The sequence below is a fragment of the Delphinus delphis genome, chromosome 11, assembly GCF_949987515.2.
Source record: "Delphinus delphis chromosome 11, mDelDel1.2, whole genome shotgun sequence".
NCBI lineage: Eukaryota > Metazoa > Chordata > Mammalia > Artiodactyla > Delphinidae > Delphinus > Delphinus delphis.
The window spans coordinates 43,697,518-43,717,081 of record NC_082693.1 but is presented as its reverse complement, the minus strand read 5'-3'; the positions used below and the strand labels follow the sequence as shown (position 1 = coordinate 43,717,081).

General features: G+C 42.2%; 1 protein-coding gene across 2 annotated transcripts in view; it reads left to right on the top strand.

Annotated features, from left to right (window-relative positions):
• SARNP (SAP domain containing ribonucleoprotein) overlaps window positions 1–19,564 on the top strand; it is a 52,256-nt gene that overhangs the window by 28,408 nt on the left and 4,284 nt on the right. The gene's annotated exons all lie outside the window — the stretch shown is intronic.

Sequence of the window (19,564 nt, the reverse complement as noted above, 5' to 3'; positions counted from 1 at the left end):
GGGCTCTAGGTACACGGGCTTCAGCAGTTGTGGCACCAGGGCTCAGTAGTTGTGGCTCTCAGGCTCTAGAGTTCAGGCTCAGTAGTTGTGGCGCATGGGCTTAGTTGCTCCGCAGCATGTGGGATCTTCCCGGACCAGGGATCAAACCTGTGTCCCCTGCATTGGCAGGAGGATTCTTAACCACTGTGCCACCAGGGACGTCCAGACCTTCAATAAATTTTAGTTTCCTTCCTTGGTTTTCAGTTCTGGTTTTATCACTTTGAGTCAATTAACTTCTGTGTTTCAGTTGATCATTGATAGGATTACAGTTCCCATTTTAAATTCTAAAGGGTTAAAATGAGATAATGGTAATTGGCAGAACTCTAACTATGAGCTCTGTTCTCTAATAACATTCATTGTCACACATATGTTCTAGAGTAGTGCTTTGCGAATTCTGTGACGAAAGACTAGTTTTTAAAAATTTCCAATTCATTGTTGAGAGGTACTTTTGCGAAATAAAATAAAAATGTCAAAGAAATGTTAAATTACTTGGAAGTTTCTAAACTCTCAATTTCTGGACTTATTTCTAGACTGATAAACGGTTTAGGGATCAGGCACTAGGAGGCAGACCACATTTTGAGTAGCACTGTACTAGAGTATACACGATTTCTTCCAAGGACCACTTTGCTTGGAGGCTTGTGACTTTCTGAGATGTCCTTTTTGAGTATAGGTTCCATTTACATTGATCATAAATCCTGATTTTCAGAATTATCCTAATTTCAATGGTTTGTTCTAAGTTGCCTCACAAACCATTAAAATGTCCCTGCTATTTTGCTATCTAGACCACCACTGTTCAGTAGAACCTTCTGTGATGATAGAAATATTCTACAAAATATTGTTCTTTTAAATAATCTGTTATCTAATATAGGCATATCTCAGAAATATTGTGGATTCAGTTGCAGACCACCACAATACAGTGAATATTGCAGTAAAGTGAGTCACAAATAAGCAGTGTACATACCTAAATTGAAAACTACTTTATTGCTAAAATAAAAGTGCTAACCATCATCTGAGCCTTCAGCAAGTTGTGATCATTTTGCCAGTGGAGGGTCTTGCCTCTATGTTGACGGCTGCTGACTGATCAGGATGGTGGTTGCTGAAGGTTGGGGTGGCTGTGACAGCTTCTTTTCTTTTCTTCCTTTTTTTTTGCCAAAAATGCATTTTTTATTTAAAAAATTCTTGCTTTTAATGTCCTCAAACAACCAATGCAACCAAGTGGCATTCTGAACCTCAGACTGCCAAGGAGTGACTAAGATGCAGCTGAAATAATTGTGTTGTAAGATAATTTATGCTTATTATTTATTTTTAAAAATTCAGCTTTATATACGAAAAAAGATGTTTCAGCTCCTTCCTAAATTTAGTACAAAATGCAGTGTATAGAAATATTATATCTATTCCTTGTTCCTGAATGTTACTTTCACATAATTAATAGATTCTCCAAATTACTTTGCATTACAAAATCACTTGAAGTAGAATTAAGGATGGGACAGATATATAAATTACATTATAAAATTAATTTAGAACTATATAAAATAAATCATCTTTGTCCAGGAGTTGTACAAAATGAAGGAAATATTGTATGTAGTTTAATATATATGTAGTAAATATAAATCATATGCTGTGCGGAGTTCTAGACAAATGTGTTTCCTAGGCAACTTCTTAAAATAAAACAACAATGGGGCTTCCCTGGTGGTGCAGTGGCTGAGAGTCCGCCTGCCGATGCAGGGGACACGGGTTCGTGCCCTGGTCCAGGAAGATCCCACGTGCCACAGAGCGGCTAGGCCCGTGAGCCATGGCCGCTGAGCCTGTGCGTCTGGAGCCTGTGCTCCGCAATGGGAGAGGCCACAACAGTGAGAGGCCCGTGTACCGCAAAAAAAACCCAAAAAACAATGAAGTTTGCCATGTTGATTGACTGACTCTTCCTTTCACAAATTATTTCTCTGTAACATGCAATGCTGTTTGATATCATCTTACCTACAGTAAATTCTTTCAGAATTGGAGTCAATCCTTTCAAACCTGGCTGCTGCTTTATCAATTAAGTTTATGTAACATTCTAAATTCTTTGTTGTCATTTCAGCAATATTCACAGCATCTTCTCCAGGAGTATATTCCATCTCAGGAAATCACTGTCTTTGCTCATCTGTAAGCAACTCCTCATCCGTTCAAGTTTTACCATGAATCGTAGCAATTCAGTCCCATCTTCAGGCTCCACTTCTAATTCTAGTTCTTTAGCTGTTTGCACCACATCTGCAGTTACTTCCTCTACTGAAGTCTTGAACCCCTCAAAGTCATCCATGAGGGTTGGAATCAACTCTTTCCAAACTCCTGTTAATGTTGATTTTTTTTTTTTACCTCTCTCCATGAATCACAGATGTTCTTAATGGCATCCAGAATGGTGAATCCTTTCCAGAAGGTTTTCAATTTGCTTTGCCCAGATCCATCAAAGGAATCACTACGTGTGGCCTTATGAAAAGTATTTCTTAAATAATAAGATTTGAAGGTTGAAATTACTCCTAGATCCGTAGGCTGCAGAAGGGATGTTGTGTTAGAAGGAGTGGAAACAACATTAATCTCACTGTACATCTCCGTCAGAGCTCTTGGGTGGTGACCAGGTGCATTGTCAGTGAGTAGTAATACTTTGAAAGGAATCTTTTTTTCTGAGCAATATGTCTCAACAGTAGGCTTAAAATATTCAGTAAACCATGTTGTAAGCAGACGCGCTGTCATCCAGGCTTTGTTGTTCCATTTATAGAACACAGGCAGAGCCCTAGGATTTTCGGAATGGTAAATGAGCATTAGCTCCAACTTAAAGTCACCAGCTGCATTAGCCCCTAACAAGGGAGTCAGCCTGTCCTTTGAAGCTTTGAAGCCAGGCATTAACCTCTCCTCTCTAGCTGTGAAAGTCCTAGATGGCACCTTCTTCCAATGTAAGGCTGTTTCATCTATATTGAAAATCTGTTGTTTGGTGTAGCCACCTTCATTAATTATCTTAACTAGATCTGGACAACTTGCTGCAGCTTCTACATCAGCACTTGCTGCTTCACCTTACACCTCTATGTTATGGAAGTGGCTTCTTTCCTTAAACCTCAGGAACCAAGCTCTGCTAGCTTCAGACTTTTGCAGCTTTCTCACCTCTGTCAGCAGCCTTCATAGAATTGAAGAGAGTTAGCACTTTCCTCTGGATTAGGCTTTGATTTAAGGGAATGTTATGGCTGGTTTGATCTTCTATCCAGACCACTTAAACTTTTTTTCACATTAGCAATAAGGCTGTTTCTCTTCTCTTTCTGAAGTTCCTTGCAGTAGCACTTTTAATTTCCTTCAAGGACTTTTTCTTTGCATTCACATCTTGGCTAACTGTTTGGTACAAGAGGCCTAGCTTTTGGCCTCTCTCAACTTTTGACATGCCTTTCTAGCTTTTGATTTAAAGTGAGAGATGTACAACTCTTCCTTTCACTTGAACAGTTAAACACCATTGTAGGGTTATTAATTGGCCTCATTTCCGTATTGTTGTGTCTCAGGAAATAGGGGGGCCTGAGAAGAGGGAGAGAGATGGGAACGGCCGGTTGGTGGAGCAGTCAGAGCACACATATTTATTGATTAAGTTCTCTGTCTTTTATGGGCATGGTTTGTGGTGCCCCCAAACAATTACAGTAGTAACATCAAAGATCACTGATCACAGATCGTCATAACACATATAATAACGATGAAAAAGTTTGAAATGTTGCAAGAATTACGAAAATGTGACACAGACATGAAGTGAGCAAATGCTGTTGGAAAAATGGCTCCAGTAGACTTGCTCAACATAGGGTTGCTGCAGACCTTCAGTTTGTGAAAAGTACAATATCTGTGAAGTACAAGTCGAAGCACAATGAAACAAGGTATACCTATACACTAGTCATTAGCCACATGTGGTTATTGATCACCTGAAATGTGATCAGTAGTCACATGCGGCTAATGATCAGTATAGTCACACAATAGCTAGTGTGACTAGGAACTGAATTTTTAATTATTTTAAATTTAAGTAGCCACATGTGTATTGGACAACTCAAGTCCAGCTTATATCTCCCACACAGCTTTCATACTTGGAAGTAGAATAGAAATCTTATCAGACCACCTGTTTGGATCACTGTTTCCATAGCCCAGAGTTTTTTAGTACTTGTAGAATATAAGCAGTTTCAGAGTGAATTTGTAGGAGGAGAGAAATTGGAGGAAAGGGAATAAGAGATAAGCAGAGGAACTGTTCTTTTTTTCAAGTAACTTTTTTTCTAGAACTTAGTGTTCTAGACCCAAATCATGAAATTGCAACTGGCTGCGTTCTCAGTAAGAGTTGCTTTGTTCGGAGTCCTGTGTTTAACAGTTCTCTATCACCAGAGATGATTTGCAACCTAGTATTGGCTTGGCCAGAGGTTAGTGATATGATTAAATTTGTATTTATGGAACAGCCAGAGCAGCACAATTATGTCCACCTCATCCTGGGGTCCTGGGTTCCAGTATAGCCTCCTCCTATGTAATTTGGTCATCTGTCTTTAAGTCTTACAGTTGTCCAGGCACAGATTTTATTCGGTTAGATATGGTGCAAATAGTGGAGGTTAACAGGTGATGTGAAGAAACCTCTTCTTCATCCTAGTATCCTAAAAGGGGCAATGAGAGAGACCCACTCTCTGTCACCTCATTGCATGGAGTTTGTGTTTGCTTGATCCAGCTTAAGGCCCTCATTGCATCATGGTTTCTCCTCAGTAGAATCCGCTGCATACCAGTGGATATGATAAAGAGAGAGAATGGTGTGAGAGGAGTGAGCCGTAGTGTTTGTGACAGATTTTTTTTTTTTAATTTTTATTTATTTATTTATTTATTTTTGGCTGTGTTGGGCCTTCGTTTCTGTGCGAGGGCATTCTCTAGTTGCGGCGAGAGGGGGCCACTCTTCATCTCTGTGCACAGGCCTCTCATTATCGTGGCCTCTCTTGTTGCGGAGCACAGGCTCCAGACGCGCAGGCTCAGTAGTTGTGGCTCACGGGGCTAGTTGCTCCGCGGCATGTGGTATCTTCCCAGACCAGAGCTCGAACCCGTGTCCCCTGCATTAGCAGGCAGATTCTCAACCACTGCGCCACCAGGGAAGCCCCCAGATTTTTTTTTTTAACTGTCACAATCTGACCATTTCCTCTTCATATTTTAGATATATGGCTTCAGCATATTATAAATTTGAGGGTATCGAATTTCTGCTATTCTTCCTTGGCTAACTTTTGCATGACTGCTTATATATTTCACTTTTCAGCTCCACTAGTATACTGTACACATTAGGCAGTACACAGAAACTTCAAGAAATGTGCCCCCCCCAACCATCTTCCCTCTCTCCCCCTGCCCAAGAAAAAGACCTGTCTGTTCATGTTTCCAGCTCAAGTCTCAGTAAATAGAATCCAGTTGGTTTAGGATAATGGGAAGTGACAGGGCAAAGAATGGCACTGGCATTTATGGACATTTTTTACACAAGAGGCTGTAAATTGTCCCCTCCAACTCTTTCGACTATTTGAGGATAGAATGGCATGCCTTTTCTCCTATAAGCTTCATAGTGACAGTGGGCTGAGAAACCTCCCAGCCCCTCAAACAAAACAAAACCCAGATAAATAACCTCTGCCTGGTTGGTTCTGATTGATCACCAGCTAAGTTTTCAGTCTTGTGCTTAACTGGTTGTTTTTTTTTTCTCTGTCAGTTTTCCCTGCCTCCCAAGAGAAGTAGTGTTTGGGTCAGTCCTCTTGGTGGAGGACTTGGCCTGGCACATAAGAAATTCATCTCTAAAAGGAATGGGTAAGGGAAATAGATGGGAAGCCAGCTCAGTTAATATATGATGGTCATAGGACATTAGTTTTGGTAGAAACTAGGTCTGGGCTTAGAGATGTATTGTTAACTGATGTAGCTAATTTGCATGGATTGTTTTTTTCATTTGTTTATTTTCAAACATTGACACATTTGGGAAAGTGAAACTTGATACTTGAGGAAGTTACAGGAAATCCAGCTAGGTAAGTACTACAAAGAAACACAAACAAAAACACCAGGCCCAGGCACTAAGCAGAAAACTGGAGTGTGGTTTATACTTTTCTCCCTTCCCGAGAATGTGAGGGGCATGTGTTACTGCTTCTTGATTCTTGATTAGTAGTAGTAAATGTTGACATTAGTACATCTTCCTTACTTCTCTACTAGGATATTACTGAGTTTTCCCTACTTGTAGTTCTTCATATAGGTAACTGTCCTAATGAGTTATCTTAAGGGGCCTGTAAACCCTAAAGGCTACTTTTTCCATGTTCGTGCTTTTTGCAGTTTTCTTCCCTGATGAATGTTCTGTGATACACAGTGTTAGAATATATTGATAAAAAGGTTGAAAACGAATTAAATATTCCTCCACTGACTATCTTCTTATTGCTGAGGCTGGTAACTAAAAGAGTATTGGGTGGCTGCAGTGATTAGTTTCATGAACCTTTCATATAATTGTATATTTTTGCTCACCATTTGTTGGGGATGGACCACTTCAGAGTGAGAGAGACATTGGACCTATTGTTTTTGAGGAGCTTGTCGCTGAAATGTGTTGAGATATCAAAGAGGAAGCTGGGACAAAGAGTCAGTTCCAAGCACAGGAGGGCACAAGTGTCTTCTGTCATAGCGGGTCCCCAACCTTTTTGGCACCAGGGACCGGTTTCGTGGAAGACAATTTTTCCACGGCCGAGGGGGGTGTGGGTGGGGGTGGTTCAGGGGGTGATGGGAGCGATGGGGAGCAGCAGATAAAGCTTTGCTCGCTAGCCCGCCGCTCACCTCCTGCTGTGCGGCCCAGTTCCTGACAGGCCGTGGACCGGTACTGGTCCGTGGTCCAGGGATTGGGGACCCCTGTTCTAGCACACAAATTTCATTATGGCTTGTCTCCATTCACTCTCTTCTGGAAGGCCTATTTGTTTCTATCGAGATTCCCTTCCACCATCTGAAATAAATGAAGAATGTTTCTTCCCTTCAGCAGTGGGTTTTGGTACAGAGGTTAGTCAGTGGGATATGGAAAGAAGGAAGTTCACACTATAGATTTACTTTCTGTTTTTAAAATTATTTAATTCGTTTTTGGCTGTGTTGGGTCTTTGTTGCTGCGTGCGGGCTTTGAGCGGGGGCTACTCTGTTGCATTGCGCGGGCTTCTCATTGCGGTGGCTTCTGTTGTTGCGGAGCATGGGCTCTAGGCGTGCGGGCTTCAGTAGTTGCAGCGCGCAGGCTCAGTAGTTGTGGCTCGCGTGCTCTAGAGCGCAGGCTCAGTAGTTGTGGCGCACGGGCCTAGTTGCTCCATGGCATGTGGGATCTTCCCGGACCAGGGCTCGAACCTGTGTCCCCTGCACTGGCAGGCGGATTCTTAACCACTGCGCCTCCAGTGAAGCCCCCACAGTATAGATTTAGAAGTTGAGGGAATTCCCTACTGGCCTAGGCATTAGGACTCTGAGCTTCCACTGCCAGGGGCCCGGGTTCAGTCTCTGATCGAGGAACTAAGATCCTGCAAGCTGCGTGGCATGGCCACAAAAAAAAATTTGGTCACCAGCCTTCTCAGAGGGTCTATAATTGGGATTTGTTAACTAGTTTAGGCATGTATATACGAACCTGTTCCAAAGGAAGAACTGTGGGACTGTGCATAGGACATTGTCAACGTGGAACTGTAAGGACCTGAGGAACCATAAGCTATGGTGAGGAGTTTGGTAGAATATTTTTTAAAGAGGTAGGAGATTTAGATCCCAGGAAAAGTAGCATGCTGAGTAGGTTTGGGTTCTTTCCAACCACATATATTCAAGCAGCGGTACTTAGGCCAAGGGCAACACTTAATTCTCTATTTCCTTTTCTCATGGTGCCCCATGAGACCAAGAAAAATGCAGGTAGTAGGATTGCAGATAGAAAAAACTTCAGTGTAGATCCTCTCAGTCATCGTATTTCATTGATAAAGGGCTTTGGGGGAAAATTTCCCTCCCCTCCTCCTTCATCCTAGATTGTCATTTTCCCCAAAAATGCTTCTTCCACTTGAAAAATTGTATTATTTTAACTTACATTAACCAACAAGAAAAGACGATAAGAACAGGTTATATAGTACATAGAGATGGCAGTTGAGAGTGGCTATTAGAGAAGATGAATTTCAGAGAAGCCAAGACCCAACCCCACATAGTCCTCAGCATTTCTGAGAGCATTTTAGGGCCCAACTAAAGTCTAACCAGTCCTTTAAATCCCCTTCTTAATTCATAATAATTTGAAAATAAATATTTGGCTTTTTTTTCTTCTACCTCCTCCTCTAAGATAAAAACACATACGCTGCTGTTTCTATACCCATCCATTGGAACAAACCTTGAGGGAGTGGTGAAGGAGCTGTTTAAAGAGGAAACAATAGGGAAAACTCTCTGACCTCAGTTTATCCCTTCATCTGGTTCTTCATTTGTCCCTGTTGAGGAACAGAACTTGTCTTTTGTCTGTAACACAAATACATCTTTACCTCCCTCCCTTCCCACTTCCCCCCCACACCCGCTCTTCTCACTCCCTTCTATTATGATTCCAATCAATGATGTCATTATGTGTGCCATTCAAATGCTGTTGAACCACTTGGCTATAGGAATTTGGAAGAGCAAAGAGGCAGAATGGAATTTTTCTCTCCTGCCCAGGGCTGTTGAAAATGGATTCTAATTTTAACTAGAGAAATAGGAATCAGGTTTTTCTTTGCTCAACTTCTACCCTCCCTCTATACCCTAAACCTCAAACACATACTTTTTACCTGGCCATGGTTGAGAAAAAAGTTGGACAAGAAATGTTAGGAATATAAATTGACCACTTCAGAGGAAAAACTTTAAAAATCGGGGGAAGCAAGATAAAATTTTGGGTGCTATATCAGCATTTGTGGCTGGTGTTTTGCCCTGTTCACTGTAAATTGGATCTTTGAGAAGTTTGTGATGGAGGGTTTATACTTCCCTAAGGTACGTGGTTGAGACCACTAGGATCTTGTACCATTTCATTTTATTTTTCTCTCTCTGATTTCATTCATTGAGTTTGAACCTAAAGAACTAGAGGCACAAAAGTTTGTAGTAAGAAAAAAAACTTACTCTCTTTTCTGTTTCCTCTGCTTGATACCCCGCCCCCACTAATGTCTTTGCATTCCTTCTTCTAACGTGTCAGAATTGATGACTTCGATAAAAAACAAGTTTTATGCCTGTCTGTGGTCCCCCTTAGTCTTTGCCCCAAGAGTAAACATACCCTGGAAAAGGAGGGGAATACTGCATTCTGCTAAGTCTGTTTTACTTTTAAATACCTTCAGCTGTTTTTGCCAACCAAGTTCTTCGGGTGGGGTCATTCTCTGAGTGCCAGTTTTTATTTTTTTTTTTAAAAATTTTTGGCTGTGCTGCACGGCATGTGGGATCTTAGTTCCCCAACCGGGGATTGAACCTATGCCCCCTGCATTGGAAGCATGGAGTCTTAACCACTGGACTGCCAGGATAGTCCCTGAGTGCCAGTTTTTTAAAAAGTGCCACTCTTAGACTCTTAGCATGTAAGGTTTTAAAAACCCACCTGTAAATCATATCTGATTGTATATCTAGTTGTATGTCTAATTTTGAGGTGACAGGTAGCTAGCTGGCTCTCTAAACAGAGCAATATCTGTCTGATCACTCCAGATACTCTCCCTAGCTATGGTAAAATGTGAGCTAACCCTCTGAATCCAAGTCTGTCCATCCTTCAAAATCTGTGTGGGAGGAAAAAGTGTGGGGTGTTCTTTTGTTGTTTTTTTGGTTTGTGTTTGTGTTATTAATTTTTGGAGGGGTATGAAATTTTGGTGTTCAAACGCTCCTCACGATGTGAGCAGTAGCAGCATAGGAATGTTTAAGCTGTATTTTAATACTTGAGAGACTAATACTTGAGTAATACTGTTTGTTAGGCTGATACTGATAAGGAGAGGTAACATTTTAAAGAATACATATGGGTTTGGTTCAAGTAAGGTTTAATAATAACATGATAGTTCATCCTCTTATGTACTCACTAAAATAGTAAAGTTGCTTTTTATGCCTGAAAGCTGAAACAGGTCAAATAAAATCCTATAGATTTTGAAGTTGCAAATGGGAATGAGACAGGGCATCAGATCGTGAGATGTTTTATAGGAAGATACTTGGTAGTGATTTTTGCAAACTAGCAAAGTCCCTGTTTTTAATAAAATCTGAGGCCCCTTGTTAAGATCTAGAAAATGTTAACTCCTTTCCTCCCTTCCTTTTCCTTTGCTATTCTTTTCTCATATTTTTAAAGATAGTATTTTAATCCATTTTTACCTTCTCATCCCCAGAGCAGATTGTTAGGACAGATATAGAAATGTATTTTCAGAGGGTTCCACATTTGGATTTTATATCACATATTGAATCTTTAAATCCCTAGCAATGAAGATATCTTATTGAGAAGGAGATTATATTTGAAATGCTTGGTGTCTGGATGTCAGAAAGTATTTATTGGGTGAAGAGTTTATTTAGGTAGAGTAGAGGGGGGCAGTTTCAGAATTTTCACTGTCATGCTCATCTTGGGTATGAAATGTTTCAGGAGGAAGAGCAACTGGAAATGAACGAACAGACTCACAAGATGAGAGGTTTTATATGATGGACCTGTTTAGTGCTCTATATGTACAAGTAAAACACATGAGCCTTAAGACAAAAGCCGTCTGTTCCCCTGTCTGTTCTCCACTTTATTGATACTCTCCCTCTTTCTCTATATCAGTTCTACAGAGAAAAAAAATACCTTTGTGTGCTTGAACCTGGTTGCCTCTCTCTTTTCCCCACGTATCTGAGGTGTTCCCGGATCTTGCTTGGGCATGTTCTTCCTGTATTGAACTCCCCTGGTAAAAGAGTTTCTGTTCCTCTATTTGAATTCTAGGAAGGCAGCAAGACAGGTGTGCCTTAGAGCCAGCTGTGATTCCTTAATAGCTTTCTTTTCCCCTTCACATTCCTGCAGCTGAGATAACCTGTTTGTAGGAAGCATAAGCTTTTTTGGAAGGCCCCTAGTGCTTTGGGGGGAAAGTTGGAGTGGAGTAGCAGCCTATTGGGTTTTTGTGAGGGTTTTTTTGTTGTGGGGGTGGGGTGGGGGTTTGTTTGTTTGTTTTGGTTTTTTGGTCTAAACTGTCTCGAAGCTATTTGCAATTATTCTCAACTGTTGCTGCACACAAGGGTCACCAGGGGTCCCTTACAGTTCTCTAGGCTCTTCCTTTTGAGATTCAGATTTATTAGGTTGGGGCGAAGCCAGAAATCTGCGTTTTAAAATGTCAGGTGAAAAGAATCTGCTTTCCTAGCGCTCATTGTAAATTTCTGAATGCTCAGGTAACTGTTGTCCTTCATTCTCTGTATATTTTGGCTAAGACAGAATTCACCTCCCCTCAGAAGGTTTTAGCTTCCCTCTATTGACTTGACATTTCTGCCAAGCTCTGCATCGCTTATCCTTAAAAGCAGCAGCTTCCTGACGTTTAAGGGAGGGAGGTGGGGACTTTTAATAGAAACTTGGTTTCCAGGGGTCTCAAGTGTGAAACCTTCATTTCCTCCACCTTCCTTGCTTTGTCCTACAGTCAGCTAGAGCAAGACCGAGACGACCTCCTCCGGGGTTGGACAAGAGTGGGGGTTGGGGAAGAAGCTTGATTTGGACAAGAGAGAAGAAGTGATGGGAGCTAGTGACTCAGAAGAGTGTTTGGTTTTGAGCTGACTGTGTACTGGGGCTTCAAATACTGTAAAGATAGGCGGAGATACAGTTCCTGGTAGTCTCTAATTCTGGTGTTGCTTTACAGTTCCTGGCATCCTTCTGGCTCTAGAAGGTTGAATCCGATCTCAACAGTTAAAAGATTGTTGAGAGTAGGTAAGATTGTTGTACTGGGAGGTGTGTTATGTGTATATGTGTGGCAGTATTAGAGTATCTCTTTACTCTGTGTGTGCTAAGGTGATGGACTAGACCCTCTGCTAGTCCAGTCCTTCACCTTTAGTCCTGCTTAGGCTCTGTGCATTGGCCTTTAGGACCACCTCGTGTTCTGTGGTCTGGCTGGCATAAATGCTGAGGAATAAACATGTTCAAATGAATTTCAGAAACTGGGGCAGGGAGGTGACAGCTGTGTGTTTAAGCTTTAAAGTGTTTCTGAGAGAAAAACCATCAGTTGCTGTCATTCACCCTGAGAGTATGAAATTAGAAGCCCACTCACCCTGGAGTGTTTCATAACCTTTACCTCTGGGAAGTCAAGGCCATGTCATTATTAATCTACCATTGCCTGAAAGCCCCCAGGCACTGCTTTTCATCCTGCCATCAGTCACGTGGCAGTGAAAGTCAGGAAAGTCACCAGAAGGCTCCCTGTCTTCCTTTTTGCCTCACTCTTACCTTACATTCCCTTGGAAAATCAAATTGGCCTGAGAACTATTAACATCTTAGTATGGTAATTCAATTACAAAAGGAGGCAATTATTTGGGTTTTTTTTTTTTTTTTTTTTTTTTGCAAACTGATCATCCGTAGCTCACTATCAGCCTCTCTTCCATTACTCCAGGGAAAAGACTTCTGAGAAAATAACTGTTAAAGTAGGATAAATAAAGTGGCGTGGTTTAGGTCCTGTTGGGAATATATATGAGACTCTTACACATTGAACAGTGTTGGATGTGGGCAGTAGCTCAGTCATTAAAACAGCTATAGGAGAAGGGCCAACTCCAACTCAGCAGTACCTAAGCTTCCCTGAAATGTCCCTTTCTACTTGTAAGGATATCTCTGACTGAATTGTTTAGATTGGAATTTCTGCTTCTCATACATAGTGTAAGGAGGAATGGTGTGGGTGAGCTCGTTGTACTGACCAGAAAAAATACCTGGCTTGGTTAATTCTTTTGGTCTCCTATAAGAACAGTGAGGATATCTTTTATTTGAATTCAGTAAATACTCTTGCTTTGTGTTTTGGGATTTACTGAGTTCAAATTCCCTACATAAGCCTGGTTACATTTGGGTCACTGTTTTGTTTCTCCTAGTTTATCTCTGTGATCCAGAGTGGCACTGGTAATAAGATTGAAAAAGGTGAATGCTTGGGCTTCCCTGGTGGCACAGTAGTTAGGAATCTGCCTGCTAATGCAAGGGACACGGGTTGGAGCCCTGGCCCAGTAAGATCCCACATGCCCCGGAGCAACCAGGCCCGTGCACCACAACTACTGAGCCTGCGCTCAAGAGCCTGCAAGCCACAGCTACTGAGCCCACGCACCACAACTACTGAAGCCTGCAAGCCTACAGCCTATGCTCTGCAACAAGAGAAGCCACCGCAATGAGAAGCCCGCGTACCACAACTGGAGAAAGCCCGCGCACAGCAACAACGACCCAACACAGCCAAAAATAAAAACAAATAAATAGGACTTCCCTGGTGGCGCAGTGGTTAAGAATCTGCCTGCCAATGCAGGGGACGCAGGTTCGAGCCCTGGTCTGGGAAGACCCCACATACTGCGGAGCAACTAAGCTCGTGTGCCACAACTACTGAGCCTGTGCTCTAAGAGTGCCCATGAGCCACAACTACTGAAGCCCGCGCGCCTAGAGCCCGTGCTCCGCAACAAGAGAAGCCATCACATGAGAAGCCCGCACACCACAATGAAGAGTAGCCCCCGCTCGCCGCAACTAGAGAAAGCCCGCACACAGCAACAAAGACCCAACGCAGCCGAAAATAAATAAATGAATTTATTTATTAAAAAAAAAAAGTGAATGCTTTAGCACAGCCCATGGGGTGCTAATTAAATCAAAGTAGACTCCTTTTGGCAGAGCAAATAACCCTAGCACACTAAGCTTGAAGCAGTATTCTTTATTGTATTCAGGATAAAATTAGTAAGTTTTGAAAAATGTTCACCTGAATTTGAATCTTGAAGACACAAGTTGGGTTTGGAAGGTAAAGCTGGAACTCCATTTTGGGTAGAGATTTTATTTCATTTATTTTATAAAATTATTTATTTGTTTAGGCTGCACCGGGTCTTAGTTGCGGCACACGGGATCCTTAGTTGTGGCATGCGGGATCTAGTTCCCTGACCAGGGATCGAACCCGGGCCCCCAGCATTGGGAGTATGGAGTCTTACCCACTGGACCACCAAGGAAGTCCCTGGGTAGAGATTTTATCTATGGTACTCTTTGCTATAAAAAGAGGCAATCACTTTGGAAAGCATCTGTGTGATATTCACACTGCCACTTGTTGCAGCTGATCTTCCACTTGGGACTTAATTCCTGGCTACAGTGTATATGCCATGGAAACCACTGACAAGAGCCCTTCCTTAATTTAAAATTTTGAGCTATAACTTTGTACTTCCATTCCCTCTCCTTTTCCTTCTTGGGGCACTGAGGTTGTTTTGGGTTTTTTTGTTTTTTTAAAAAAATTAATTCCATTGTATTTGGAGAGGAATAAGTTCTTAAAGGACCAGCACCAACCTTGTGACTAACTTTATGTCATCTTGTCTTCTAAGTTTCTACCTCTGGATCTGGGTGTTTGATCTCCCCCTCTCCCCCTCTCCCCCTCTCCCCCTCTCCCCCTCTCCCCCTCTCCCCCTCTCCCCCTCTCCCCCTCTCCCCCTCTCCCCCTCTCCCCTGCTCTTTTTTTTTTTGCCGTGCCACACCACACAGTTTGCCGGACCTTAGTTCCCCGAACAGGGATTGAACCACAGGCCTTGGCAGTGAAAGTCCCAAGTCCTAACCACTGGACCACCAGGAAATTCCCTGATCTCCATCTCTTGATCTCATGTTTCTCTCTCACCTCAATACTTCTGGCCTCTCCTTTCTAATAGAAATACTTTCAAAACCACTTGCCAGGGACAGACCACACATTTTGCTCCAAACTTTATAGCAGTCAGTAGAAACAGGAAAACACAATTGTACTGTTTACAGTGATTTTCAAAAGGTAAAACTAACAAGTTGTTCAGCAAAAGCATAATTATTTGGGGTCTGGGAATCAGAAAGAAAATTTCCCCATGAGTCCTCAATATGCAGTAATGTAATGAACAATGGCACACATCTTTATAGTCATTCAGTTGTGAATTCATAAGCCCTGTGAGGTTAAAGATTTTTGTCTTATTCATCTCTCTATTCCCAATGCCAGAAAACAGTTCCTGACCCAAAGTAGGCTCTCAGTGGTTATTTGAATGACTAGTGGATGAATGGTTTAATTTTATGGTTTCAGTGTTATTGACAGTGTTGATAGAAGCTGATGTTGTGTAATTCAGTGAAGCCAATTCCTCAGGGGCCTTTAGAGTACCTGGAATTTGATCTACAGAGTTAGAGGTCGGATCCTTGCTCAGTTCCCTTGGACATTACCTTATATAGATATCTGTTTTTGTAGTCATTAATTGTTAGGGATGTTGATATCAGTTAAAGCCTGACAGCATAGTTTTTTTTTTTTAGGGTCCCAGAAAGAGAAGGTGGTTAATAGTACCTGATGGAGAAGACTGTGGTTTTGCTGAGTTACTGTTGTGCTACACTTTAACCTTAAATCTGATCCTCTTTCCAAATATCATTTGCCTTGCAACTGAAGGGAATTTCCTTGTTGCCTTGGTAATGTCTGTTTCTTGACAACTTTTGATGACTTCACTTGTAGTGTAGAAGAAGAATGAATGGCATTGTTAGTTTCAAAATTCTGTTGGTGGTCTCAGACTTTGTTTCAAGGACCAGAAGGAAGCAATAGAAATAATGGCTAACATTTATTGAATACTTATATGATAGTTCCTATGTACTAAGCACTTTCACACATGTAATTTGTATCTTGGGGCAACCTGGAATGTCTCCGTCTTTTCTTTCAGCAGGTATCATTTTCTTTATATTGTCCAAGGATGTGCCAAATGTGAAAGGGAAACAAGAAGAAAAGTGAATTTTGAAAAGTTGAAGATGTCTTCTGAAAGGTTCAGTTAGGAACTATCTTATTCCATGATGGAAAATACAGTGATAGTGATTCATGGGGGCATTTGGCTTTATTAAATATATATCATGCTTTCTGCCCTGTGCTTCTTTAGTAGTTTTTTGTGGGGTTTTTTTGCGGTACGCCGGCCTCTCACTGTTGCGGCCTCTCCCGTTGCGGAGCACAGGCTTCCGACGCGCAGGCTCAGCAGCCATGGCTCACGGGCCCGGCTGCTCCGCGGCATGTGGGATCTTCCTGGACCGGGGCACGAACCCATGTCCCCTGCATGGGCAGGCGGACTCTCAACCACTGCGCCACCAGGGAAGCCCTGCCCTGTGCTTCTTATATGACCTCTCTCCTCTTTTACACAGTTCTCTTTCTTGTTTTTATCACCAAACTTCTGAAAAGAAAAACAAGGCAGTTATTGGGAGATAGGAGTGAGGATCATGTATGCTGAAGTTATTGGCGTCGGTCAGTTAGTTGGCTTGCTCTTTAAGTCTTGAGTGGGAGAATGAGGGAAGTGAAGTACATGGATCAATCTGAATATCCAGTGCCTGTGTTTAGACAGTGAGGACAGGTTTCTCGTCTGATTTTGGATGCAAGTGGTGTGTTTTGAAGAGTTTTCACTTGATAGCAAATAAGGGCGTTTCAGATTCCAGCACTATTCTTCCCACACGGGAGCAACCCTGGGAAGAAAAAAGATTTGTTAGTGGTTGAGGGTTTGTGGGAGGGAAGTGGGGGAGGGATGAAGAAGGGAAAGGTTTGCAAATGCATATGACACTGAGCTAGAGGGGTCGGTGCTGCCTGCAGATGCACAACCCCATTTGTGCACTTGAGCATGGCCTGGGGGAGCATTGGCCTGATGAATGCAGAGGGAGATGCATTTTGATCGAGGTAATTTCCTTCAGATGGGTCTCACCATCCCATGAATCAAAACCTGTCAGCAAGGAGCTAAAGATGGAGTGAAGTTTATTGTACGTTTGTTTCCATGCGACACCGTCACGCTAGAAGGGTCAAGTGAGAGAGATCATTAGAACTGTGTTGATTTACTGGGCCTGTTGTGCACTTTCCCTGCAGGGCAAGGAGGAAAGAGGCTTTAGGAGGGGAGCTGAGGGGCACTGGGTAGGAGAGAAGGGCAGGCATGCACAAAATAAATAAAACCCTCGCTGGTCTCTGCGGGTGAGGGGTGGGCAGGCTCTTCATAGGGGGTGGGAGGTGGGGGCATCTGTATTGTTTTTTTCCCCCTAGAGCCCCTGGTATATGTGGAGCAGATGCTCTGCCTAGATCTCCAGGAGAAGGCACCAGAGGATTAAAAAAGGAATCTCAAGGGGAAATCTCTGACACTAGCCTTAGTGGCTAGAGAAATATATCCATCTGACCCCCCCCTTCTTTTCCTCCCTCGTTCTTTCCTCACCTTTGAGCTCAAAAAGAAACACAGGAAATTTAATTTAGAAGTCAAACTCCCCATTTTGGGATACAGTGAAGTAGAGAACCAGAGGAAAGGCTGTCCTACATGTTCCAAATGGATGTAGGCTTTGTGATGAGATTTGTGAAGGGAATGGCCCCAAGATTTGTGCAGAGAGAGTAGATAGGTTTCAGCAGTAACATCTCCCTCTGTGATGTGAATGTGCTGAAGTATCCCTAGCGCTGAATTGAATGAAAAAAGTAAATAGTGGTAGTTCAGCAAGATACGATCTAGTCCTGCCTATCCCCAAGAAGGGTAGGTATGGTATGCTCCTTTTATTTCCCTTAAAGCTGTTTCCTCCTTGGCCTGGAGGCTTAATGAAATGGAGAATTTTTCATCTAGAATGTTCTATAGAGGTTCTTATTTTGAAATCTCCATTTATATCCCTATTCACTTTTTATCTTAGTGGTGGTAGACAAAATCAAGAAAAGCTTCATAGTGACTTTGGTAAGGAAAAATATAGTGACGCCTGTGTTCATTGGAAACCCTAATTCTTTTCATACAGTTCAACAGATGGAATAGCCAATTAGCCAAAGTTAGAAACAAATTGAGTTGAGAAAATCTTTAGTATGAGACTACTAATTGGAGCCCTAGTTAGTTATGAAGTAGAGGCATATGGTATGGTAGAAAGGGGGTAGGATCCTTGCATTGACCCAGTCATTTGAGTGATGTAGAAGTTGTTGAAGTAGTTTACAACTACTTTTTTTAAAAATTTAATTAATTAATTTCTTTTTGGCTGCGTTGGGTTTTCATTGCTGCGTGCGGGCTTTCTCTAGTTGCGGCGAGTGGTGGCTTCTCTTGCTGCGGAGCATGGGCTCTAGGCATGCGGGCTTCAGTAGTTGTGGTTCTCAGGCTCTAGAGCGCAGGCTCAGTAGTTGTGGCACGCGGGCTTAGTTGCCCCGCGGCATGTGGGATCTTCCTGGACCAGGGCTCGAACCTGTGTCCCCTGCATTGGCAGGTGGATTCTTAACCACTGCGCCACCAGGGAGCCCTACAACTACTTTTAGCTAAGGATCCTAGTGATCCTTCTTCCCTTGGAAATTAAGCACTACTTCCATTCTGCTACTCTTCTTCCAAAGAAGTGCTTAGGTAAGATACCTGAGGTTTTGGTGAAGTTAAGAAAGTGGGTTCTCAAGTAAAATGTCTTGGGTTCCATTTCTGGCTCTGCCACTTAACTATTTGTGAGACTTGGGCAAGTTACTTACTCTCTCAAAGCCTCAGTTTTCTTATCTATAAAATGACCTGCTACGTATGTCATGGTACCTGATATGTTTAAGATGGTTAAAACAACTAAATGAGATACTGAATGTAATGAACTTCGTATAGTACCTGGCACATAGTAAGCACCCAAATGTTAGTGGCTATAATGTAATCATTATTATTTTAATTTATGATTATTAAAGACAGGAAGACTTTTTTCCTTTGGAACCTGCCTCAGTGTTTTACAGTAGTTTAGATTACATTAATTATGCACCTACTGTGGATTTGCTGATGGTTATAAGGAAAAAGGCAGAAAAAGTATGTAGGCAGTATTCTATTCTAGTAATACACTGTGATTAAGGGATAACTTGTGTGTAGGATTCTTCAGTCCTTCAATAGCCACCAACCTTTCTTAGCTTCTTTCTTACTTGCTAGAAGGCAGGTGGCGCAAAAGCGAGAAAATGAATGTTTCTCAAGCTGAAAGAGCCAAAGTAAGACTGAGAAAGTACTCCTGACTACTGTGTTCAGAGAGCTGCGCTAGCTAGACAGATTGAACACAGAAGGCTGTATAGCTGCCCTGCTTTTGACCAAGAGGTGGTTCCTGTGGTCGTAGGGACAAAGGCAGCTCCATGGTTGGCGTTGAGAGTAAAGGTATTTTAAAAGTTCTTGTGTCTCTGTAGGCCTCTTGGTTGCCTTTCCTTTTGACTCTGGTTTTTGGGACACTCAGAGACACAACCTGCCTACGTAAGTCAGGAATATGAACTTCTTGGGTTTTTAAAAAACAAAATCCAGCTCAGGAGCACCACATGTAAGCTTGCTCAAAAGTTTGTTTAAGCAACTATACCCCAGTTAAAAAAAAAAAAAGTTTGTTTCAGCACGTTTGACCTGACCTTACGTTGGTTAACTTTTGTAAATAAAGTCAAAGAAACTGTCCTGGCTCATGATTAGGGTGTTACGTGTGTATGGAGTAGAGGGT